This window comes from Protopterus annectens, chromosome 8.part1, assembly GCF_019279795.1.
Source record: "Protopterus annectens isolate FY-2018-M chromosome 8.part1, PAN1.0, whole genome shotgun sequence".
NCBI lineage: Eukaryota > Metazoa > Chordata > Ceratodontiformes > Protopteridae > Protopterus > Protopterus annectens.
In genome coordinates this window covers 286,170,284-286,197,707 of record NC_056742.1, presented here as the reverse complement: position 1 = coordinate 286,197,707, position 27,424 = coordinate 286,170,284, and positions in this window count along the sequence as shown.

The window sequence follows — 27,424 nt, the reverse complement described above, 5'->3', positions numbered from 1 at the left end:
AGCAACAGTGTTGTTATGGTTTAACCTGGAGGGTGACACGAGCAAAGCCAGTTTGTTAAGTACTGGGTTTTGAGAAGTTTTTTTAAATTGGGAAGTAGACGTAACAGAAGTTAACTGATTTGGGAGTGAGTTCCAGGTTCTGGTTGCTAGAGAGATTTGCCAGCCCATTTTTTTGTTTAATGACCTTTATGTGGTTCTGGTTGCTAGATCTGGAGTTGGTGTAGGGGTGGGCTAGGTGCTGAAGGGCAGGGGTTTTGTCAGGAAGGTAGTAGAGCTTGTGAGCTGTTGGGAGTTGGTTGTGGAGGAGGAGTTGTGGAAGAATATGGAGGATACGAATAGGCCGTTGTTTCTATGGTGATTGATAATGTTGGAAAATGAAAACAGTGCTGTGGTACTGCTATGGGAAGGTCTGAAGCCATGCTGGGAATTGGATAGTAGGTTATAGGTACTGCATAAGCTGGGTATGAACTACTCTCTTTAGTATTTTTGACAAAAGTGATAGGATTGCAATAGGGTGGTAGTTGGTAAGCTCAAGTGAGTTACCCCCTTTGTGCAATCGTATAATATGAGATATTTTCCATGAGTGAGGTACTTTACATTCTGATTGTGATCTGTTTATGAGTATGGAAATGGGATAGGCTATAGCATCTGCTATCTGTAGGAAATCAGCTGGAAGATTGTCAGTTGCTAATGTGGTTGGTTTAAGTTTTTTGAGGAGTTTAGCAATTATATTGCTGGGGACTGGGTTCAGGGAAAAACTGGGGTAGGAGTATTTTGTACTGAAATGGGTGGGGGTCACTGTTGGAGTGGGGTTACTGGTTGTGTTTTGGGAATTGGCTGTGGCTTAGATTGTTTCAATAAAGTATTTGGTAAATTGGGTGTGGTTATTAGGTAATACAGGGGAAGGAGTGGTAGATCTACCTGGGTGTAATAAAGCTCTTTATTGAGGCTCAGAATTTTTAAGGGTTGTGAACGTGTTTTCCTGCATAGTTTTATAGTAGTTAGTTTTGTCAAGTTTTTATTAGTTTTTTGGCTCTGTTGCGAAGTTTGCGGTAATTCTGTTTCAGGGTAGTGGTTTTGGTTTTGTGGAGTTGTGACCAGACTTTGTCTCTATCTGTCATTATGGACCTATTATCTTTTGATAGCGATGGGGCATGGTTGATTTTGATCCTAGTGCTTCTGGGTGGTGCATGGGAGTTTAAGATTTTTAGGAAGGTTGAGTTAAAGTACTGCACGGTTTTGTCTAGAGATAGTTGTTTTAAGGGAGTCCAGGTCATGCCCTATAAAGGTCTTTTTGTTATGAACTACTCTGAGGATGGGTTATTTAGTTTGGTGGGACTGGTTCCTAATTAAGTAGGTAGCTTGATGGTCATTTAGACTGTCAGGGAGACAGTCTGATTGGTGAGCCCTAGTGGGGTCTGATAGTAGAATCCAGTCTAAGATGGACTGGTGTTATATGTTTGGTCAATTCTTATGGAGGCAGATATGATTTAGGAAAACCCATGGAGGTTAATGTGGGTAGAGGGATTTTGGCTGGAGCACTCAGACCAGTCAATGTTAAAGTCACCTAATAGTATGGTTTCATGTGGAAGGGAAGATGACAACCAATTAAGTAGATTTTCCAGTATGGTAATATTATTGCCTGGTGGTATATATCCCCCTGCAATAATAATTTGTTTGTTGGGTTTAAGTTTTTGTCTGCCTAGGATTAGTTCTATGTCCTTGACATCTTGGGAGTTACATTCAAACTGTTCAATAGTGAGGTGGCTTTGGAATTGTATGGCTACTCCACCTCCCTATTTTCCTGATCTATATTTACGTATGATACTGTAGCCAGAGGCAGTAATTTCATTGTTGTGATGTTCAGATTTAAGCCAAGTTTCTGTTAATAGAATGATGTCTGGTTCATATAGAGCTAGTAGTGCATGGAGGTCCAGTATTTTAAGTATACTCCTTACATTAATATTTAAAAAGAGAAGAGATGTGGTAGGTCTTAGATAAGGGGGATTGGGTTTTATTGAGTTTGTGGTGTTACATTTATTGGGTCCTGGATTTGGGTGAAAATCACCAAAACATGAGAGATTTTGTAGTAGGTGTAGGTAGAGTTTGTTTAATTTGTGGAATATTTTGGCTGCTGTTTGGGGGGAGTGGGGGCTAGTTTTATATGGTTATGAGAAAGGTTGGAATGAGGGAGGTCACAAAAGGATACTGAGAAATGGTTAGGTTTTATGGGATTGGTAAAGGATTCTGTTTGCCATGGTGGTGGGGGAGGTGAAATGTATTTGTGTGTGGTAGGATGAGAGGACGAAGAGAGACAAGGGTTATTATGCAAAATAGTGGGTGTTATGAGTAATGGACATCTTATTTGGTTATAGGTGAGTCTTGTGTAGGTGTGAGTGTAAGAAGTATCTGTTAGAGGAGAGGTTTTGTAGTGGGGGATAGTAGGTAGAAGTTGAATGGATGGTTGGGAGTGAGGTGTGGTATATAACTATAAATGTAATTGATATGGAGTTGGGTGGGAATGGGGGTAGGGTAGAGGAGCGAAATGAGCCAAAGCAGTAGCGAGGGTGAACGGAATGGGGCTACTCCATCCGTGAGGAGTAGAGAATGGCAAGGACAAGGAAAACAATCAGGGAGAGAGGTAGCCTGAGTTGTGGTGTACAGCTATACTATTAGTACCAGTAGGATAACTTTATGCACTAGACTGTGGAGGAAAGGATGATCTGGGCTCAGAGCCTAGAAAAAATCCAGAGAGGTAAGTGGGGTGAATTAGATGAGGAAAATATGGAGGAGTGACACAGTGTTATGTAGAGGTGGACTAGAAGAGGAAAACAGAGAGAAGAGACTCAGAGTTAAGCAGTAGTAGGAGTAAAAGTGTCCAGGGGTGAAAGGCAGGTAGAGTGAGTGGAGACAGAATATGCAGGTTAGGTAGGGGGACTGTGGTAGAGAGGGAGAAGAATTACAAGGCAAATGGAGCTTACAGAGCAAAGACAGCTAGGTATTTGGGTAGGTCGGCAGAGGACTTACAACTAAATGGAAGAGCAAAAACAGCAGGATATTGTAAAGGTTGGCAGGGAATATTAAACAGAATAGTAGAGAGAGCTAGGGGGTGGGGGTGCACCAGGATGAATTGTAGCTGGCCAGGCACACATTTAATAAAAGGCAGAATAAAATGATAAGACAGGGTACAATATTATGTATATGCACATTCACTGTTCTTAAAGGGAGCTGTTGCTGGGAAGGATTCTACCAATGAACAGGTCTCTGAGAGGTAATTGGTGGACCTCCTGGGATGGCAAGAGTTTCTGAGTCTCTGTAGTGAGGCAAGGGACATGCAAAATAAAGACAAAAATAAGATGAGGGTGAGACAAACGGGAGTAGCTTTTGCTGGGTACAGTAGTATATAGGATGAGGGGAGGTACAGGGCAGGAATACAGAGGAGATTACTTGAGAAAAATATTTCAGTGTTAGAATGCTTTAAGGAAACCCAAATGGATGCATATCAAGTGTGCAAAACATGACATTTTGTTCAGCTTTCTATAATTCCCCCCAAACTCCTCCATAGTCTAGTCAACTCTTTTCTAGCTTTAATTTTGATATTGCCCTCTTCATTTGTATAAGATCCTGAAACTGTGATAGTCCTGCACTACATATGAGTTAAACATTTTGTTTACTGTTTTTCTACTTTTAATCCAGGTAAATCATTTTTTCTGCCTATGTTTGCCTCCTACATTGAGTGTGTGCACATACATTGTGACTCCTGTTAGCATTTCACTGTTGTACTGTTGAAATGGCAACAGTCTGACACAAGTCTTACTGATCAGAAGTTACCTCACAATAGAGTATGTATTATTCTTTTTTTATGCTTGAGGTGTTTGTCTTCATAAACCCTGAGGCTGACTGTTCCACAGTTATTTCCTGTAACTGTATCCCAACTTTCCCTTCATACAACTAATCATAAACTTTCCCTTCAAACAACTAATCATAAATTCTATGATAGCAAGATAAGTAAAAGAAAACCTAGCACCACTATAACAGTTTTCATGTTAAGCCTGGTAGTATCTTCTAAAACATTATCTGGAGTGATTCACAAAAACAGATGGTTAATCGGACCAGTTTTAGGTTGAAAATTATATTGATCTCTCAGCAACAGCAACTGATGCTATTGGATATGTGCAGCCCAAAAGTGAGGCAGAGAAGAGGGATGGTCTAGCAATTACGAATAATACTGGACTAGCTACTAGTGCAATACAGGACACAAAATGTTGTCAGCTCCACTAATGAGACTTGTAATTACTATAGGAGCAAGACTACCAGTAGGAAAATGTTTTGCACTTTGCCTTAGTGTCAAAAGCAAGCAGAAGTGTGGGTAACACAAGGCATTATGAGCTTGCCGTAGCATAGTGTGGGGCCCCCTGAAGGAGCAGAACTCAGTTGGGCCAAATAGGTCCAATTGTCCTAAGACTGACACTGATCAAGATTCTGAACATCTTCAAGAAGGTTATTTATCTAAGACAATGGCATTTTTTTGTATTTCGTTGCCCACATGTGCAAGTGGAAGACATTCCTTCTAAGAAAACATCTGTGGTTGCCATGATGCAAATGGACAAAACTTCAATTAAACACGTGAAACGAAAAAAGGAGTACACAACAGCCGCTCGCTAAAGTCCAAAAGCACACAGATACTTTTTAACGTACTAGCAGTTTATTTAAAAACTAGACAATGTTTTTTCACTCCTCTCGAGTAACTTCATCAGAAAATAAAATAACCACACAGGTGTAGTCACATTTAAAAAGTCCGCTACAAGGCGGTATGGTTATTCAAGCCAATCAACTTGTCTCATTCAAGAGAAGGAAAACATAAATTGGATTGCAATTCAAAAGTGTCATTTACTTAGCTGTCTGTTACTTGAAGTTACTCGAGAGGAGTGACAAAAATGTTTTTAAATAAACTGCTTGTACATTAAAAAGTATCTGTGTGCTTTTGGACTTTAGTGAGTGGCTGTTGTGTACTCCTTTTTTCGTTTCACGTGTTTGTTTTTACTCCAAAACTTCAATTAAGTTTTCCAAACATGGGCATGTGGTACTAAAACTGAAAGCTGTACTAAGCAGTAACAATGCAATACAGTTAGTGTGCAAACATTAAATAGAGCTTCCAGTACACATAATCACTGCTAAAAATTCATGGTTAGTAAAACAAAAAACAACTGGATGGAGACAACATAAGGTTTAATACATCCCAAATTTATTCCCCCATGGGAGGAAATCCTGTACAGTTTGCCTGAAGGATAATTTGGGATTTATTAAACCTTGTGTTGTCTCCATCGAGTTGGTTTTCATTTTACCGAATTTGTGGTGTTTTATCGTGAAAAATCCATGGTTACCCTACTTAGCAGCACGATGCAGTTAGACTACATTTAGCATTAGTAGTAAAATAAGGGGTATCTTTTCCCATGAATGTAAACCACAGTTGCTGTCATTTCCCTTTTTTAGTGTTTAGGCAGATATTCTTCATTCAATTCTACAAAGAAAAATGTTGCTTGCAGTGATTATTTAAGAAGCAGGGCATGTTACACGCTCTTCATTTCTTTTGTCTTCTCAGGCCTTTTATTGAAACCAGTCTAAAAGCTTTATTAGGGAGGTTCAAAACACGTTTTTGGGGTTGAGATTCACTGATGCTAACCCTGTTTCTAGTTTTGTGAAAAACATTTTGATGGATCTTCAAGCTCATTGGTAGAGGACAATGTAACCAGTGAGATGTACACCTACTGGTTACAAATTAATAATACACGAGGAGAGCTACAGTGGTTTCAGCCCTTGTGACATACCAATGTGTCAATGCCTAGATGCTGACAGTACCTTAATACTATATATTTTATTTGTTTTCTTGCACAATCACAATTATATACACAAACAGTGTATTTCAAGCCTTCATACACTATTAACACACACTTGCTCTATTTTTTTCTTTTGCAGATAGTAAAAGATTGCTGTACTCTTAAAAGTGTTTGATGCCACTCTCTTGCCTAAACTTTGGCTGTGCTCTCTCTTACTTTCCTCTACCTTTCCTTGTTATTTATCCTTTCTACTCCATCCTTTTACTCAATTATCTATGTTTTTCTGGTGTTTTGAATCCCATCTCTTAATTTTAGTTCCTTAATTACTTTAATCATTTTATGTTCTTTTATTTGTTTATTCCCCTTTTTTGTCTGTCCCATTTTAGCCATTCAGTACTTGATTCTTGATCTACAGAATCCATATTTATACACTTACTTTTTCTTGACAGTTCCTAGTCCAAACATCATGAAAAACCTCATCTGTTTTCTCACTGTTCTGCTTGTCTGACATTTCTTTTTTCCATTCTTCTTATGAATCCTGTTCCTAAATAATCTACACTCCACTGCTGTGTTTATGCCATCATACCTTCCCCATAGGTTAAGCTTTGGTCTGAGTCTTCACCCTACCTTTTGCTTCTACTCGTATGTTATCTGCTTACACTCCTATTATTACTTATTTTAACTTTTCCTTATTCTTGACTTTGGGTTTTATTTACTGCAGAAGGACTAAATTGGTTCTTCTGCAAGCCCACTTTTTAGTAGTTCTTTCCTGCTGGGTTTGAAATACCCTGCAACATTCTCTATATTTTATATTACCCTCCCCCCACGTACTTTGTCTCCCCATAATCACTCTCATTCTAATCTCTAGGCTGGGTGGGCTCCTTTCCCTATCTTATCATATTTGAGAAAGAATTGTGTCAATGCCCAGTATGCATTCCTTGCAGCTACCTACAAGCAGCCAATTGAAGAAGCTGTGTTGCTGAATTCAATACCTCCACCTACATCTCTCCTTGTCCTTTCTCATCCTTTTATCTGTATCTTTCTGGTGTCCTCCCAAGCTTTCTGTTTGAATTTCCTTCTCCATCAATTCTATTTCTCAGAACTTGCTGTTTCAATCTGTAAAAAAAAAAAAAAATCCCACAACCTGCTATTTCAGTCTATCAAAAGTCTAATATTAGAATTATGCTTCCAGGCAAAGAATATGCTTAGATAATTTCTGCTTCCTCACATTGTACATTTTAATTTTATTGTTTTGAACATGTCATTTGCATGTGTTGTCAACTCTATTAGCATTACTTACTCATAGATTTTTATACTCCTGCTAGCAGCCACATTGTTCTACAATAGTTATATAGCTTATCTTGTTTTGTTATGTCTCTGGATCTCATTTTTTTCTCTACATTACATTGTCAATTTCTTATATTTTCTAGTATTGTAATACTTATGTGAATTTCTGTATTCTTGAAGTTTTTCTCCTCTGGTCTTCTCTGAAAACAGGCGACATGGCTCAGCTGGATTAACCCAGTTAACAAATGGCAAAATAAATAAAAAAAAATTTCTTTGCGTCTTCTGAGTTCCCGCCTGTTCCCATAGTTACTCCATTCTTCCTAGCTACTCCCCACCTCATGTCACTCAGGTTTCCAGTACTCTCTTCCTTCTCTACTCTGAAACCATTCAAATTCATTCTTTGAAGTTAATATTGATCTTCATTCTTGCCCTTCATGGTTATGTCGAGCACAACAAAGCTTATACTATTTTCAACACCAGTAATATCCTTTCATCTTTTTCTCCCAGAGCATGATTTTCTTCATAAAGTAATTAAAAACATTGTATTCACATACTTATGCTTTAACTATTGCAGTATAATCAATCCCGCCTTGCGTTGTCATGACTACTACTAATATTTCTACTCAGAGAAAATAGATATTCTTTTTAGATATTCTTTTTACTGTTCTTGGGCACGCTTTACTTTTTCTTACTCTTTTGGGCATTCACACTGTTTCAGCATTTGCCATCCACCCCTCTTAACATCTAATCCATTACCCGCTGTAGTTTTTTAGAAAAAAATCTTATTAGTTTTATAGTATGAATAAAATTATATCTAATGTCGTTGAGGATACACGAGTCATAATGCTAGTTTGCATGTCTGTCTGTCCAATTTAAAATAATTTCCATCCCTGCATTGCTTCAAATACCTTCACCCCACAGCCTTAGGCACATGTATTTTTCGTTTGCTTCTTCACTGCATCTACAGTCTTTTTGCAGTAGTTCACTTTCAAGCCAGCACACAGTTCTTCCTACTTTTATCATTCCTAAATTATCACTACTTTGCTATTGTCTTACTGCCTGCATTTTTTTCTTCTTTGCTTCGTCATTTTATCAACAAACGTTTTGCACCAGTTCACTTTCCAACCAGCACACAGTAGTTCCTCCTTTTGCCATTCCTGGAATTATCACCACTTTTGCTGCTGTGGTTCACCACGGGTCTATACTGAATCAGCGAATGCTTAGAAAAGCAAATGCTAATTCATCAAACATTTTTAAGTGAAAGCTTAAAATCGCAAACACCCGTAACAGCGATTTTTTTTCCTTGGGAAAAAAATTGCTGGTCCACAAAAAAACCAAAAGAACAAACTTAAAACATTATATAATGTGGGGGGCTTTACCCCCCCCCCCCCCCACACCCCCCTACTTAAATATACCAACTCCGAGATCGCACCACAGTGGAGGAAATGGCTAACTCCCAAATCCGGCCTAGTGATTTTTTTGTCCTGTGAAAAAAATCGCTGATCCGGGTGTTCGAGATTGTAAGCTTTAACTTAAAAGGAGTCAATGAATTAGCATTCGCTTTTCTAAGCGTTTGCTAATTCAATATAGACCCTTCACCACTAGTTTGTGCTGCAGTTCTATTTTAGTCCTCATTTTCCTCTGTTTGTCATCTGTACTCTCCCTTCTTTCTCACTGATTACATTCTCTTCTTGCTTTTCCTGATATCCACATCATCCTTTGTCTACCTTATGGAGATGTCTCCTTTTGTCACTTTTATCTTGGTATGATCCCATATCTAGCCTTTCTGTCCTGCATATGCCAGCAACTCTTTCTGGCTCACCTCTGTACTTCTTTTGCCATTTTTGGCATATGGCTGCTCTGCCCATGTTAATTCAGAGCAGGAATATTTTCTGTTTCTGGGGACATGTTTGGTCTCCATATCTGGCTTCTGCACATTACTCCTGTGTTCTGAACTGAATCTTTCTACATCTTTTATTTTTGCCAATAAACATGATGTTTGTACTGAAAATTTAAAGTTTTCAGCTATGTGTTTTATAGCCAGTTTTTAAACTTCTCTAGGTATTCTTTATTGGCTTTTCACCTCCTTAGAAGAACTACAAATTATTCCATAACTAATTTTGTCTTTGCTCTGTATCACTGTTTGGTCCTCCCTTTCATATTTCTGATGATTCATTCTTTTTGTTTTACAGCTGCACATCTTGTTACTTCTGTACATAGTAGAGCCAATCCACAGTCATATCTTGGTATCCTGGAGGATTCAGATGCAGAACAGATATGTTTTTTAGTAGTTTTCTAGACTATCTTCAGGGACCAGTTCTACTAGCCAAATAATTCAGAAGTTTCCCTCTTTGACCATTTTCCTTGGTTATGCAATTTGTTTGCTAGCAATATTTATTTCTTCCACGGTGAGAATCATCTTCTCAAAGGGGGTTACTAGTTTCTGTTCTGTATACTTTACCCTAGGTCTGTTATTTGTTTTATGCTCCTCCTGTTTCTCAAAGTTATTTATTTTTTTACTACCACTGACTTTAGGTGGGAGATATCAGGAGTTGCAGAGATCATATGTTAGATCCTATCGGTTTTCCCTTCAATATTTCCCCATTAGGATTCTGAATGTTTTCTCTTCAATGTTTCCATTTTCTTCCATGCATACAAATTGTTTTTATTTCTATTCTGTTCACTTATTTTAAACAAAATCACTTCTGACTAGATAATCCTTTTCCTGTGGCCTACCCAGCATGTCTGTATTAGGCAGCCATCCTAAAGGAAATCAGCCGCGTTAGATTTCTTGTCATTTGACTAACATAGAGTGATTCCTGGGTTAACAGGTTAAATGGTTACGTAGCCCAGTCTCTAGCCATATGTCCCAAAATAAGAGAGAAAGATCTGTGTGCGCGACTGTGCACATATGCATTTCTTGGAAAGAAAGGCCTGTTCAAGATCAAAGAAAATTTCACATGTAGTTTCCCCATCCATGCAAGACAATATTTCATTGGGCATCTTAATGAAAGCACTGTCAGCTCTGTCTGTCAAAATCCCATGCTGGTCTACATAGGCTGAGAGATATTGGCGATTTGTTTCATTCAGTGTCTTTCCTAGAGACCTGAATATTGAGATAGGATGGTAAATTTCAGGTGTTCTTCTGGATCCTACTTTAAAGAAATATCAGAAGTGCTACCTGTCTCACCCTCGGAAACAAGCATTCACATAATGTCTTATTAGAACTGTTGACAAAAAACTGCAGTATTGTACTGGCCATTTTTATGTATCTAAGAAGGTAGAAATCTGATACAAATGTCCAGCCTTTATATTTCTTCATGATTTTATAGACTTCTAATACACTGTTTCTTTTAAACCAGAGTCACGGGGACTGAGGTTTTGATGTTCTAGTATAGTATAGTATAGACTTGTCTAGTCGGGTAAAGCACAGTATAACACGACACAACTTAGAATAATGTGAAGTACAAAACCAAAATGTAGTAATACAGGTGAACCACTTATAGCATTATATAAGTGCAATAATTCTGCAGTATCTGCTATAGATACAACATCAGTGTCACCGTTACTGAACATGATCTTAGTATAGGGGATGACTGTAGACATGAATGTCCCATGTAGGGGTACCATGAAACAAAAGAATAGCTTTAATATGATTTAACATGACAAGGAAATCATTCACTCAAAATATCAAGAAGGTAGACAGAGACATTTCAGAGATAGACGGTCCCAGTTATGGGTAATAAAAATAAAAAAGCTTTGATTTATTTTATTTAATTTTTCCTAGTGTCTGCAAATTCATGTTGTATTATATAATTTTAAATAAAGATACATTGATGTACACCGAATACTGAAATCAAAACTGCAAGGATATTCAGAATCATCCTGAAAGAAGATGAATTTAATTATGTAAAGTAAAGCTTCATTAATTAAACAGGATGGAAACAGAGAATTGTGCAGCTATGAAAAATTAGACTGAACAAATATTTGAAAGATGTTAATGATATGCAATCACTTAATTGGAAAAGTGTAATATTTAAATTCAGTTGACTTTGCATCACGCATATATTACTCAAGTACTTAATACCGTATAAATCTACATTAATAAATGGTGTGCCTACATCATCCTTTTTGATTTGACTACAACAACTTTACACCCTCTAGTGTTCCAAGCACACAGTCTATTATGCTGTTGATGCTTTTATCCAGTCTACTAAATTATTAGTTCAGAAAGATAGACGACATCCATTGGTACTACACAGCTTCTCAACCACCTAGAATATGACCTAATGAAAGTTCAGTTTGAATCCAAGGGCCAATCACATTTCAGCAGGACAGTCAGACAGATGCACAGACCCACTCACAGTACAATCTGTGAACTTCTTTCATTTTCAAGATGCCAGATTCTTCCTGGTTAATTTTGAGTAGCATGGAGTGGGATAGGGGGACTGTATCTTTACGAATAATGTAGAACAGTGTCTGCATTACTTTTCTTTGAACTTAGCTGGAAAGGTCATCACAGCATTATTTTTTAGAGCATTATATGAAAATGTACTGAGGAACAAAAATGTCATAACTGTTATGTTATAAGCTAATATTAGCACAAACTAATTTGTCAGGCATGTGTTTTCTGTGCCTGAAAATAGTTCAGCATAGTCACATTTAACAGAAAATTCTAATTGCACATTTCAGGTATGACTATAAATCCAATAAGATGACTGACAACACATCTGTAATAATAAGTAAATTAGTGACTTTCGACTAAAATGATAATTGGTTAGCCACTGTTTTTATTATTAAGTTTTTTGTACTTATTTTCATATTTTTATGGCATAGAAATAAATTGCTGGCAATTAAATAGAAACTGATTGACTTCAGTATGTTTACCTTGAAGTTCTGAAAATGATATCAAGCAAATGAAGAAATCACATTGAACATGAGAGGAGGAAGACATGTTAAGAAGATATTAAAGGATATAAAAGGACAGGCAGAGGACACAAGGCCGGAAAATAGAAAGATAAGGAGTTAAGGAAGTACTTCTCTGAAAAGCCACCTACTGCAGATGCAAGGAAATCACAGTAAGGACATTCATGATTGCATCCAGTTTGTATAGAAGCTTTTCAGCAGTACTAAAATGCCCAACACAAAGAATAAACTATAACGAAGTCTGGGTAGAGGGCACAGGCATAATACTCTGTATCTGAGATCTGTTTCAAATGTCAAGTGTCATCCAGGGAAATAAATCTAATACAAGCCAATGACAAATTACATTGAAATAACATTATTACTGTTGCCACCTTCATACACTGTCACTTACTGGCATGTTTGCCAGACAACATTGCACACCAATATTCTTTAGTCTACTTGCTATGAAAATTAATACTACATATTGATATTTAATATGACCTATACTTTTATGTATCAATTTCTTTTCCCTACTTACCCACAATCATCACTGTTTCCTTACTGCAGCATGTGCTTCTATCACCTGCCTTGTATTAGCAGAAAATAAAATACATTTCCTAGCTCAAATTGCTTGGGCATGTTGTGACAGCACTGTTAACATTTGCTTACACATTAGATTCAGCATTTGGCATTGTATAAATGTTTACACACACACACACATGTACACACTTGCACTCCCCCACTTATGCACAGAACTAATTATGGAGCCTAAGGTTGTTTACAGCTCTGCTGCTAAAAATCAACACTACTGGATGTAAAATGCTTGCTTAAGCATGAAACACTTCACAGGAAAAAAAAAACATTAGGGTGAATTATCCACATTTATAAGGCAGTAGGAAGTTTTCATATTGAAAGCATTTGCATAAAATATTCAATATGTCTGCACTTACATTTTATACTTCAATTTCTGTTTTACTTCTGCTTTCTGGAAATATGTTGGATATGTAAAACAAACAGAATCAGTAGTGAATCATTAATTACCTGAATGTGAGGTGTGCATATTTTAATACATAATTACCTTACCCTTTAAGAAGCTTATAGACAGTGTTACAACTATAATAGAATCCTTCCTATGCAACTAAAAATTATGCCAAGCGATTTTTGCAGAACACCTCCCTACAGAACAGCTTGTAGGGCAGCAAAACTCAGGTTTATAATTCTTGGGAATAAGCTGAAATCAGTATTATGTATGCAAAAATACAGTTGATTACTTCAAATATAATGGCTTATACCTGTGCTGCATGCAGTTCCAGACATTAAATCCCTCTCAGTAGTTGCACACAATCTCCATTTCCTGTCCTTATAATTATGCAACAAATACTGGGTTCCTGTTTGCTAGCTTTTGATAACATAATTTAGTCCCAGATTGTGAGGTCATCTTTTTATTCATCTTTTTATACAGCACATCTCATATGTACTGCACTCAGTCTTATGATACCATTACGTAACAGAAAATAGTTAAAACACAATAGAAGTCATAAACTGTCTCTGATGTACTTTGCTAAAACACATTCCATCCATACCTTTTCTCAGCAGTGGGCTGCTGATCCTTTTTCAAATATAGTCCCCCAAGAAATGGAGATTCCTTGGTCACCTAGAAGAAACCAAGCTAACCATTAATAGGCACCTCCTGCAGGAAGAACTATACTGTAGTTCCTGGGTACACCATTGAGGGATCACCACCAAATAAATGAATATTCTGGCTCAAAGGTACAAAAGTAATTATGAGTAGGCATTTCTTTGAACTCAGTGTTTTAAACAAAATATGGTTACAACTCAAAATATCAAATGTACATTTTACTAAAAAGTGTGGGTGGGTGCAAAAAAAGACTAACTGTACATTGACTGAATTCTCAAACACTGGTTTGGATCAAGATAGAGTATATACAAATGATAACTTATTTTAACCTGGATGGACACATTTTGTAATCAACTGTGCTGAATAGAAAGACGTTTTACTAATGCTGCTACATGAAGGCTGAAGGATAGGAGTTGCACACAAAGGTGCCAAGATCTGTAATGGCTGGTTCAGTATGGAGTTTGGCATTGTCTATACTGTAAGCTGCTGCTAAGATTCGTTTAACAATGGTGACAATGATACATTTATTTGCATTCAAATTAAATCCATTTCAATGCACATGTGATCTTCAGGGATTAACTTTGCTTTAGTAGCTTGGTATCGAATTTTGAGCAAATACCACCACCCAACATCAGCAATTCTAATTAGCTATATGCCTGTGTTAAGCCTTTCTAATGATGCCAATAAAACAGGATCTTTGTACTGAGCCTTAAGGATTTTCACAAGTCATTTTTTTTCTCTGTGAGGTGGTACCTGCTACTTTAATTGCATGAGTTCTCAGGAGGAGGCAGTTGACCTAGGCAGAAGTTGTAAGGAGTACAATTAACAATTGACAGTGGGTCTTTATTGCAATACCAGCATTCAGAAATAAATGCCAGAACTGTAAATTGTGTGAGGGTTGAAGCTTAGAAGTGATATGGTACCTGTAGCAAATCATTTGCTACAATGGTCAGTTTTGGACCTAATGATCCTAGGAGCATCACATGGAGAATACACCTTTTCCTTTTTTGTTTTTTCCTTCTCTACTTTCAAGTTTTGGAGGGCAGATTGGGGAACAGAAAATATGCCTTTTTATTTTGCTCCTCAACTTAGAGGAGTTCAGAGGACACCAGAACAGAGAATGGCACTGGGCACTACATGAATAAGCTGCGGTTCTATCACATTGGTTGTGGGAGCTTGCCCCACCAAAAAAAGTCAGTTTTCAAAAACTATCATTATAATTTTTTGAGAGACACTGTTTTTAATTAAATTGATTTCAACCTTGTTCAACAAGGCTGTCAATGAAATACAATTTCTCACTGATTTTTATTGCTGTTTTGGCACCCTGGTCTCCTAGAGATCACTAAACCATATACCCACTGGCCCATTCATTTCAAAAAGTACCTAGGGGCATAAAAAGTGAGATTCAGTGACCATATGCTGTCCTGCAGGGACTCTTGAGATTTTGTCCTCAGCTCATAATCTAACTACCTTGTTGGCTAACGGGAGAGCTATGATGTCTGCTGTTCTCAGTTGTTGTGAGGATACATGCTTTTACATACCTGCTAGGCTGATCTAGACAGCAATACTTTTTTTGATAGGCAAATACCCCTCATTTCCTCATTTTCAGACCATAAAGCTATGCTCTAAGCCCCAGGTATAACTCCTGGATGGCACATATCAACCCCTCACCAGGGATGGTTGAGGATCCATTGGCTTTAAGTTCTACATCTGCCTGACATGGTCTCCCAGCTCCTGTGCCAGTAATCCAGCCTGACTCTTGTAAGCAGTAGCCTGGGCTTTACTGCTCTGCACAATGAAGCGATAGTCTAAATTGAGCTATTCCAGCATGAATTTAGTACTTTGTTCTGTTCTGTTGGGAAATCATTGAATATTTTTTATTTCTTTATTCTGAGCTTTGTTAATGTCAACAGCTGACATTCTACATTCTGTCTCTTTTCATTTGATCAGATCTAATTTGGTAATATGTGATAAATTTAATGTGTGCCTATGTCAATGCACCACACAATGCCATGATTACTTAGGTATCTGTGTGTGCTTTAGTACCTAGTGTAGAAACGTTCAATTTTTTAGACTCAATGTGTAAAGAGCAAAGTATATTTAGTGCTGTTTTGTAACAAATGCAAGTCCATTTTTATTTTATGTATTTTATTTGTATTTGCAAACTGGAGTGGAACACTGATCATGGTGGACCTTTTATGACCCATATAACATTCTCTCTAGATTTCTATGGAATTTTCTCTCTCTCTCTCTCTCTCTCTCTCTCTCCCTCTCAGAGACTGACAGACAGATAGACAGACCCCCACACACACACACATACGTTCTTTCTATGCAGCTTATGTAAGTGTCTCAAGTGTATGGTACTATAAACAAAAATAACCTTCTACAGTATTCTGAGGTATTGCCAGAAACAGACAGTGCTGACTCTGTCAATATGTTCAGCCTAAAACATTTTGTATCTGAGCCTCAGTTGATATGTGGTAATAGGTAAGACTGCAAACACAGAAGAAAACACTCTAAAGCAAGGGTGTCTCACATTGTGAGATATATCCGTTTGTATTGAAGCAGTGTGACTGTACAACTTCTGTTATAGAAATGACTTGACAGTTTGCACTAAAATAACACTTTAACTAAGCACGTTGTAACATCCATGTGTGAAATTACTCTAGTGCTATGTCACACCTTTGTAGTCCTTGTTGATTTATTTTAAGACTGCAAGAAGTTCATTTTCAGATCTACGTGTACATCAGAGAGGTGTGAAAATTGCTTAGTGCAGAACTTCTCAGCACTGCTATACAGGTTCATTGCACTCAAAACAATGGTATTGCGGCCATCCAGTATTGCATAATATAACAGACACTAAAACAAAAAAAGGTAGTAGCACAATATCAACAGAAGGTAACAACAACGGAGTCTGCACTACAGTTAAGTAAACATAACAGATACACTGCACTCATGTCAAAAATATATGTAAAATGTGATGGATGCAGGAAATATAATTTTATGTTTGATCAGTGTCACGTTAAATGCTATTAAATGCTTTTGATGCTGTGTGCCTTTTTTATAGTTTTATATTTAAGCTAAGGAAGTATTGCACATCCTGTCAGATTTCATTATTATAAATTATTGAACAGATTCAGCCAAATGATATTTTCTATTTTTTCACTGCTTTAGTAGAAGATGCATTTATTTTTCTGTTATGTCCTTTTATCTGCTCTTCTTGCATGTTGTGAGCTGAAAAGGATCCATTAATGTGAATGCAAATTACCAGCTCTGCCTTATAATCATGTACAGCTAACTGGCCACACTGAGCTCCGATTACTGAGAAACATGGTGTGCCACTTCTGGGATTCATTTTCTAAGCACACAGGTCACAATGAATATATTTATACACACAGTTTTTTATTTGACAGGAGTACTGGGCTATTTTATGGTCAGGTAATACACAGAGAAACCTATAAATCAAGCTAAAAGGAATAGCATATCATGCTCATATCTGAACACAGCTGGCTTAGTTCTTCAAAGAATCAATGAAAGCATAGAGTTCAGTTACAAATGATTTATGTCTCTATATCTACGACAAGGAATATTTGCAATTAATTTAACTCAGCTCTTCTAAGTTCAGAACAAAAAGAACTCGAAATAACTGAAAAAAGGGATGAGTCTGAGATATGAAATTTAAGGACCAGTGGAATATTTCATACAAATTTTGTCTTTACTGATCTATTGCAGATCTAAAACTGGACATCTTGCTATGAACCTCAAAGGGCTGCAGTGCTATATTTCAGATTGTTAGGCCTTCTAATCAAAAAGCCAAGTACTGCATGCAGTGTAAGTACAACCTGCATCTAATCAATGGACCGCAATCAGGACAGACGTACCCTATATCTGCCAGTGGAAAGGAGTGTAGTTACAAAATGTTCACTCTGTCATCCAGCAGAGTTTAACATCTTCATGATGCTGAAAGGCATATTAGTGAAAGAATTTAAACACAAATAAGTCTGAGCATTTCTTTATATCCTTTTACGCAGAGAAATGTCATTTTAAATGGTTGCAGCAGTTTTTAATATAAGTGCAATTATGCATCCCGGTACAGTCAACATATTACTGGTACCTCTACTTAGCTGTGCCTAGTGGTTGTAAAACTGCAAAGTCCAGTACATTAATATCTACTGCTGAAAGAGTTATAGCACATCTGCAGCATATATTTCATTAGAAAATAAATAGCAGCTTGGAATGCCTTGCTATAAAAACATCTAGAAATATAACTTTCTTTGTAATACTTGTAGATAGGCATTCTGTAAGTTATTTGTGTGAGTCTGAGTTGTACCAGGTTCTAATTCATTCACAGACACAAACACACTTGGAGATATGAAACATCTTGCTGTGCAGCATTTCTAACTTCTTTCGTTAGTAAGGGATCCCCATGTCTTTTTTTGTGCTTTTCTTTCTGATCCCCCTCCTTGGAGCTGACCATCCGTTGCCACTAGCTCCTTTCCTCTGTCATCAGGTCTAGCAGACACACCTTGACCTCGCCCATGCTCAGCCTGACCCAAATCTAGGCCTAATGAGGAGATTGAAGATACATCCTTTGCTGCCAGGAAGTGCGCTCTAATCCTTATCTACCCTGCAGCATCCTTGTCATCTCCACAATCACTACCCATTAGAAACCCCTGCTAAGCAGTATACCACATACAGCACAGAGCTTGCCAGACTCTGAAAACACTATTGTGCTGAGCCTAGGCAGTGGCTCATTACCACACTACCCATGCGTTGCCTCCAGCATCTGTACTGCTAGTCAAACAAGGGTCATCTTAAGTGTAGCAAGGGCTTAATTCTTCTGTGCTATAGGGCTAGATATGAGATCACTGTTGCGCTCTAATTTCTAAAAAACAAAAAAAGCATGTGAATGTGTAGCCGATAATAAGCTAAGAACACAAAAAGGCTGATGTAGTGTCACTCATGGACTCAAAAAGTAGAAAATTATTGAAAAGAATAAATTCCATAAAGACCGTAATTAAATTAATGAGGCTATCATCCAAGGTGGTTAGTTCAACAATAGCAGAGTGAAAAAGCTTTAAACCAATCTGGTAGGGGTATACAAGTAAAAAGGTTAACTACATCACAGTTAAATTACAGGAGTCACTATAATATTGTCATTTGATCCTCATTAAAAATTCCCAGGAATCCCTCAGAAAGTAATCTACTGAATGTAAAGTCCACAAGGACAGCAATAAGGTAAGCTTTAGAAACTTGCGCAGCTACTATCAACAGATACAGTGGTTGTAAAATGTCTTTGTCGACTTTCGGTATACCAAAAACTGCTGGTAATAAAAGGTTCTTATTTCACAAAATAATTGTATGTTTTTAGTGGTATAACACTTTGCATCAATGTTTGTTTGTTTGTATCTTTTGGCTTTTCCCGGTTAGAGGTCGCCACAGCGGAACTCCGGTCCGCCAATGAGTGGTAGTGGATTTTTACGTACCAGGTTACCAGCCCTGATGCACAACCTTCAACGAAGGCATGTCCCATTCACATATGCCTCCACACAAAAGATGCTCCAGCTGAGAATCGAACCGGACAACGTCTTGCTATGATGAATCTTCTAAATATAAATCGATCTTTTTGTATGTGACAAAAATTTTGTTCTTAGAAATAATCTCATAATTGTTAGTGTCCTGCAACATATTAAAGATCTGACTAATATAATCCACTTTATCACCTATTAAAATATCCCAACCTTTGTCAGGTTTCATACTCCTCTCACAGGGGAATCTTTTTCTTAAAGTATTTATCAATTGTCATTCTTCCTTAGAAAGATAGCAATATCAAGGGGGGTAAGATATTTGTGAATTATAAAAATCTTGTTCACATCATTTTTCAAATACAGATAGTATTGGATTGATTAGTGGGTTAAAAATATTTTTTTCTTGAAAACAATGTTAGAAATTTGGGTGCTATTCACCATATCTAAAGAATTGTGCATTTAATTGGAAACTGAGCTATCTAGTAAATAATTTAAGATGAATTAATAAATCAGACATGGCCATGTTGGAATAAGGAGTACACTTATGACCATATTTTAAGTAATGTAAAATATATTTTATACAGTCTTGACACTACATGAGTTTTTTTTGTGTGTTTAATTTCTATAAAATAGTTAAAAATATTAAACCCATGGTAATATAGCATTTTATCATCAAAAACAGGCAATTGCTGTTTTTCCCACTCCTGCCCTGTCGTCTGCCTCCCCACCCCACCTGGGAGATACAAGTGGGTGAGATAAAAAAATGGAAAACATTAAGGGGCCTTATTATGATTCCTATCCTTTCAGGCCTCCATAAAGGGGAAAATTATGATTATAACTGTGATGGTCCCTATTCCGGGCCAGTAATCAAGGAACCTCAGTCCACACCACTGATACTGTTTCAAAATTGGATACACACAGTATTTTCAGATGTAGCTCTATGCACCAAGCACAATATCCCTTAAGAGCACACAGGAAGTATAGTCCAGACCTGTGGCTGGACACTTTCTCTCTCCAGGCCCCAAACAAGATGCCACACTGACAACTTTGGAGCTGTGCATCCCTGTTCCAAGTAGCTCACATACACACACAAACACACTTGGATATTTGATTTTCACACACACACACACACACACACACACACACACATCTCTGGTAAAGGCTGGCACAGATTTACCAGCTTTGCCCCCTCTGCCTAGACAATGAGGTAATTATGCTACCACCAGTCAGCTGCTCTTAGGCTCTTACAAAGGTATCCAATTAGACTGAGTAAAATTAATACTAATCAAAATGGTAGAGTTTGGCCAATGTATTACGGCTTTCAGGAGTGGACACAGTGTCTATAAAATGAGCATAAGTACTCTTAAGATGTTAAAAATATTCTCTAAAAGACCAGCCATGATAAAAGGTATAAAAGTATTTGATAATAAATAATAAAATAGAAAACATGAGAGTACTGAAAATCTAGTTACAATAATCACCAGTGTTTGAATCACAAGAGATATACAAGGTAACACAGCTGGATAGATTCACACAGATGCAGAAAAACAATACATAACTAATCTCACTATATTTTCCTGACTGACTAAAGAATTACTGTTCCCTAGTTAAGTTGCTTACTACAGCAAGGCAAGACGATGAGTGTTCAGTTGCTTACTACAGCAAGGCAAGATGAGGTGTGAGGTTGTGTGAGATATCTGTGAGAGATCTTTCTTGTCAGGTTCCAAAAAAATAGTGCTTTAGCAAGAGTTTCATTATATCTCTCTCTAAAGAATCATTTCAGTGCTGATTATAGAATGACACCGCATCCATTCACTTGACTCTGTTACAATACACATCCAGAGGTTTGCTAAGATCTATTACAGCATCTGAAAGTTATTACACAATTTCAAATAATTCCACCCTTCCAGGGTAGCAATTTGTTTACCCCTAAGGACAATACAGTAAGATTCCTAGTCCTGGTTTTCCCAGATGTTTTTGTCTCTGGCTGCAATCAGACCTGTAAGATAAAATCTGTATGGCCTAAACCAACGCATTTAATTTGAAACCTATTTTTCAAAATTAGCTGGACTGAGAGTAACCTCTTCCCTTCTAGAATTCCCTGTTAAAACATACACATTTAATTAGTTATAATAATACTCTCTGACATACACACACACACACACACACACACACACACACCATCCAGCAGGGCTCACTATTGATGCATTTTTAACACAAGCAACTTTACAAATACATTTTTAACACAGGCATCTGTACATATCAATTTGACAGTCAAATGACAAATTCTTTAAAAAACTCCAGCTAGCTATGCTGGCATATGTTACACATGCACTGCCCTACTTTCCCTGGTACAGATAGTACTACCTCATCTCACAATAATCATCAATAAAACATTTGGAAGGAGGGTAAGAGGGAGTATGATTATGTGGTGTGGGGAGGGACGAACCTCCACCCCCCCTCAAATGTTCCAAAACTAGTTGACAAGTCACCCCAACTGACCTGTATATGAAATGGGTCCAAGAGATTGAATGATTTTGGTGAAGTATATGCTGTATGATTAGCATAATCATTTTGATCAATATTATGTTTCTTTTGTTTTCTCCTAATATTGATTTTTATCTGCTGTTCAGTTTTGTAAAAAAGTGTTATCATGTTTGCTTTCATTATGTTCAAATAAGAAATCGTTAGGAATACAATTGTTTAATACAGTCACTTCATCAAACAATTTTTTGGCCTGGGAATTTTTGCACTTAGTTATGAACTGCATCAGTTCAGACCCATGTCTATCAGACAGCAACATTTCAGAGCAAACATGACCACAAAGGGCAAATCCATTTGGAAATTTATAGAGTTGTAGTCGCTTAGGTACTCTTGTTATTTAAACATTCTGAAAGGAATAAATTGATTATTTGTAAATTCTGCATCGTATTAAGCTTTTTTTCACAGGTGTCTATAATAAAGTTTAAATTCTTGTCATTTATTTATATCTTTGAAAAAGATGCTTCAAGGACAATAAACTGTAAATCCGGGTGAAAACAATCATTAAAATCCTATGAGATCAATGGTCTCGACATAGCAATCACAAACTAGATTTATGGAGTTTATACCATTTGTTTCAATATGAATGGCATTAGGTAATGCACCAAATGAATTTGCATTACAAGCACCACCTGGACCAGCACCAGAAGTAGAAGAACCCGTAGTTGTATCATGTGAGGTGGGAGAGTTCAAAACCAGCTTCTCCAAGTTGACTATTTAGATATTATAGTTTCTGAGGACATACAAATGGATGATTCTGTTAGGAAGCCCACTTTCTCCAACAGCTATCTACATTTTAATAGTAGCTTCCTTGGCCTTGTAAGAAAAATTGTTTTAATGGTAGCTAGTGAGGATAGCTAGGGTGAGCTCAGATTATGATACTTTGTTTCTGACCAATTGACTATGCATACTCCAAAACTGTAAGGTCCAAAAAGGCACCAGTGGGAAGACAAATGTAAAACACAGGTTTATTCAATAATCCATACAGTAGGCTATTATCACACACAGCTTTTAAATTTCAGATTCAAGCAAACAGTACTTTCTTGTCAGGTTACATGCTGTCATTTTAAGCAAAATAAATATCCAAGCCTGCAGGCATATTACAGAATCAGCTATCAGCCTCAAGAACATGTACTGTTATGAGCTATAATCAAGAGTTACACTCCATTGTTTAACCCTTGCTCTCTCCTCTTACATTCCACACTTCCAAGTCTTCCTTCCAGATGAATCTATATGTTAAGAACTAACTTTCTGAATTAAGTTTTCCAGACTAGTTCATTTTGTATCAAAGTACTTAGCAGTTATGATATAGTTAATTGTTGTGATAATATTCCCACACTTCACATTACAGTAAGCATGCTGAATATATATTTAAAACATCATACACTTTTTCTATAAGTGAAAAGCTGCAATACAAAAAATGTGGATCAATCTGTATAATCACAAAACCTTAAATGTCACTGCACACTCATACACACACATAAAAATAAACCCATACACAGCAATAGATACCACAAAGCATGTACCAAACACGCAGACAAACTTAAATATACCAAATGTCTCTGTACATCTACATATAGACTTTCAAACACCTTTTCCAGAACTAACCAGTGCATGGAATATGACTACTTAAAACAGAAAAATAATAAACAAATACAGATACACAACAAATCACCTACACACACACACATATATATATATATATATATATATATATATACACACACACACACACAAATACATACCTCCTATTTCATTAGGCTGTACAACAGTGGCAAATATTAAGTGGATAGCTATCCATCAAATTATACCTCAGTGAACATCAGGAGCAGGGTTAATATTAGTCCTGTGGGCAACAATTTAATTTTTACCATTATTAGCCCTGGGGTATGAAGACTTGACATATTTGGAATATAGTGGAACCAAATATAAACTTGCTCAACTCCTCAAATATCTTCCATGTACATGCAGTTACCACAAAATAAAACCCATTCTTATAAGTAAAACCATAAATAAATAAATTAGTATTGCAGTCACAAATCATGAAACCACATAAAATCATTAAAAATGCAATCAGTACAAATTAATTTAAAAATATGAAAAGAAACAAAGAAACAGTACACAGCCCAGAAATCATGTACCACAGTGCTGCTAAAGTGCACATTTGGAACCTAAACCCAAATCAGACTCTCCTTACAACTTAAAGCCAAACCCACTCCCCCCTCACAAAAGTCATACATAAATGAAACAATTGCATAATAATAATAGTAATAGTAGCTTTAACACTAAATGTAATTGATAACTTACTTAACTTCAAACCAAAATGTAAAATGACTACACAAAGCTGATTAAATAGAAACCAAAGAAACCCAGGATATACTTTCACAAATAAAGAAAAAAAAAATAAGCAATAAAATAATTTTCTATAAATAAGGGAAAATAGTGTTGTGTAACCTTAACCCATTTACAAAGCCTGAGTAAAGTACAATAAAATGAAAGTCCCCTAATAAAAATGTGGACTATACCACACATTTAAATGAAAAGGAAACTATAATGCAAGAAAGAAACTTAAAATAAGTGATATATGTGTTTTGGCCTATTATTAAATGTATGAAGAAACTTGTACTGTAGATGATGGTAATTAACTTTGTAACTTATTTCCCAACCCTACTGCTCAAGATTTTTCATTTAGCTAATGCAAACTCTCACATGTTCCATCATTAGGATAATCATGGTTGTCTTCATAACACACCTGCATATCAAGTACAATGAATCCACATATATTATTTCAAGATGTGCATCCTATCCATGTTAGTAACTAAGTTTAGGCTAAATATATGTATCCTCTTTTAATACCTATATGTCAGGGTCTAAAAACATCTGTAAGTCTCATGTCAAGATGTACATAATCTATGTGTATCATCTGCATGTTGTCAACCAATTTATGTACATTATTTTTAAATTATCGATTCTGCATTCCACTTAATTGTGTAAAAATGAAACTCCATACACTTCAAATATAATACATAATCAGGAACTTCATTCCCAAAACTCTGACACCTCAGTTAACTCTCTAGAATTTAAATCTTATCAATAACTTTTATTGGACCACTGCCAAGCAATCAGAAAATGTCATTGTATTATACTCTGGATAGACTCAACTTATACTTGTCAATGAAAAAAAAACTTTCACAAACATCTTTTACTAAATTCTGATATGTTTACCAAATATGCTAAATTAAAAATGTGTAACAATCCTTTCATCTGGTTAATAAAAATTACCTCAGAAAGAAATTCATTTCAATCTTTAGACTCCACATATATGAAATCAATTCTTAAAATAGTTAAGAAATATATTTTTAAAACTCCATTAACAATAAAATGGAAATTCTTGTGCTTTCCCATTGCACACACCTCTATGTTTAAGGAAACTCAGAACAATGTTAAAATGTATTTACTAAAAAATGAATTGATAAGTTTTATGGTCTGATTGCTTTGAAAAAGGAAAAGCTATGTCTCCAGAATATTTAATGATAGCACCAAAAAACTGAATAAAGCAACCTACTTTGGAATATAAAAAGACCATGTTGTTGTTGTTTGTCTTTTCAGCTTTTCCCGGTTAGGGGTCACCAAAGCGGAACTCCGGTCCGCTAATGATTGTCAGTCGATTTTTATAGTGCCGAGTTGCCAGCCTGATGCCCAATCTTCAGCAAAGGCATGCCCATTCACACATGTCTTTCGGAGGCCACTCGACCGTGGGGAGGACATGCAGACTCCACACAGAAGGCACTCCAACCGTGAATCAAACAGGAGAACCTCTTGCTGTGAGGTAAAAAGACCATATATTCCGAAAACAAATGAGCAGGTAGCAGAGGGACTTGAATAATAAGCTGTACTGAAATAGTTTAGCGGTTTCATCTATTTTTAAAACATAGATGTGTTCCGAACCATAAAAACCATGAAAACAAAGCAAGAACATTTAAATTAGATTTGACACACGCTTATGGATTCTGAAAAATTAAATGTATATCGGGAAGAGAGAAGTATTATTTTTGACAGATTATGGTCTGATAATTATTCTTTAACTAGATCAGTACTACTAATGAACGTTCCACTTTCTTTATATGTAAAAGCCAAATAACAAGGAAGCAGCTAGAAAAGTTATTAAAAAAAATTGGAAATCGAATTCAGTTTCTACATTCAAAGATTTTTTTAAATTTAACAGCAAAACTATGTAAAACCAAATAACAAGTGATCACAGTAAAATCTATAAATCATACTAAGACTTTTAGTGGTTGGGACAGCCTTGAAATGTTGCTGTTGCAATGCCAAGACTCTTAATGCGCTAAATGTGTAAGAATATCTTGATAATTCAATGTATTCATAACACTGTGTAACAGTACGTGATGCTGAATTTCTTCATTCATGTGTATATATTATAAATATGTTAAATTAATAAAAATGGTCTTAAAAAAGGAAATGCCATTATCATAAATGCAATGCTGAATCACCATAACTAATCTAAAAGTCACTAAATGAATTAAAAAGTTGGAATATTATAACTCAAACAAAGAAAAAGAAGAAAGGAAGACATTTCCTGTTCATCTCTCATCAAGAAACATGATCTCTAAGCTTACAGCACAAGATGTTTCTTATGTCACACTCTGAAATTGCAAGCATCTTATTTATTTGCTTGTTTACTTATTTGCTTATGTATTCCAGAATAGCATATTAGAAATATATGCAGGATATGTTATAACCACTCCACTAGCATTCTCACAAAATGTACTGCCACATGTACAGCATCAGTGATTTATCTCAACTCTATCATGCTGCAGCACTTATTTAAATAATTGCAGTTAGCAGCAGTTAAAAATCACCAGTGTCTCACTTACTGCAGTATTAGCAGAAGAGTCAGATAAGGAAAGTAAACACCAAGTTTTTTCAGCACTGAAAGTTTGACATTATTCATGCATTCCTTTATTCTCATATACATGCTTTAACAAATATAGAGCTGCATTGAGCCAGAAAGGCCCTCCCAGGGTGCAATGCACTGAAACTACTTCTGGTGAGCATGCTAGTCTGTCACAAGATGTACTCACATACAAACTACATGCGCATTATGAGGCACATCTGCAAGCACATTTACACAACAATTTCATGATAAACAATTATTAAGGAAGAAAATAACATACACTCAAATGATCTGTTTATTTTTTGTTAACTATGAGTTACCAAAGTTTTGGTTTCAGTTTTCAGACTACGTACATGTTTTCCTTATAAATATTAGTGGAAAGAGTTTATACTATTACTGAAGCTATTAAATTTGAATTGGATTGTCACTGGGCTATCCCCACTCCAGCTATGACACATTTGACAACTATCATGACTTTGCAATCAGCTTTATTGCAAATGAAAACACCAGTTACAACCAGGTTCATTAATAAACAAGGAGCATACACCGATATACACCATGCACCATGCTAGGAATCATAACTGACTAATCACCTTCACATTGAACACTTTGAGAACTTCATGACACCTCTTTAAACTAGTTAGGCAGCATGTCAGACAGCTAACCACAAACTTATTAACAGCATCCCACTGCTTATTAACCAAAAATAAGTGAGTAACACTGCTCACCGAAAACACAGAGTGCGCCAACTGATGCATGGGGGGGGCTACCC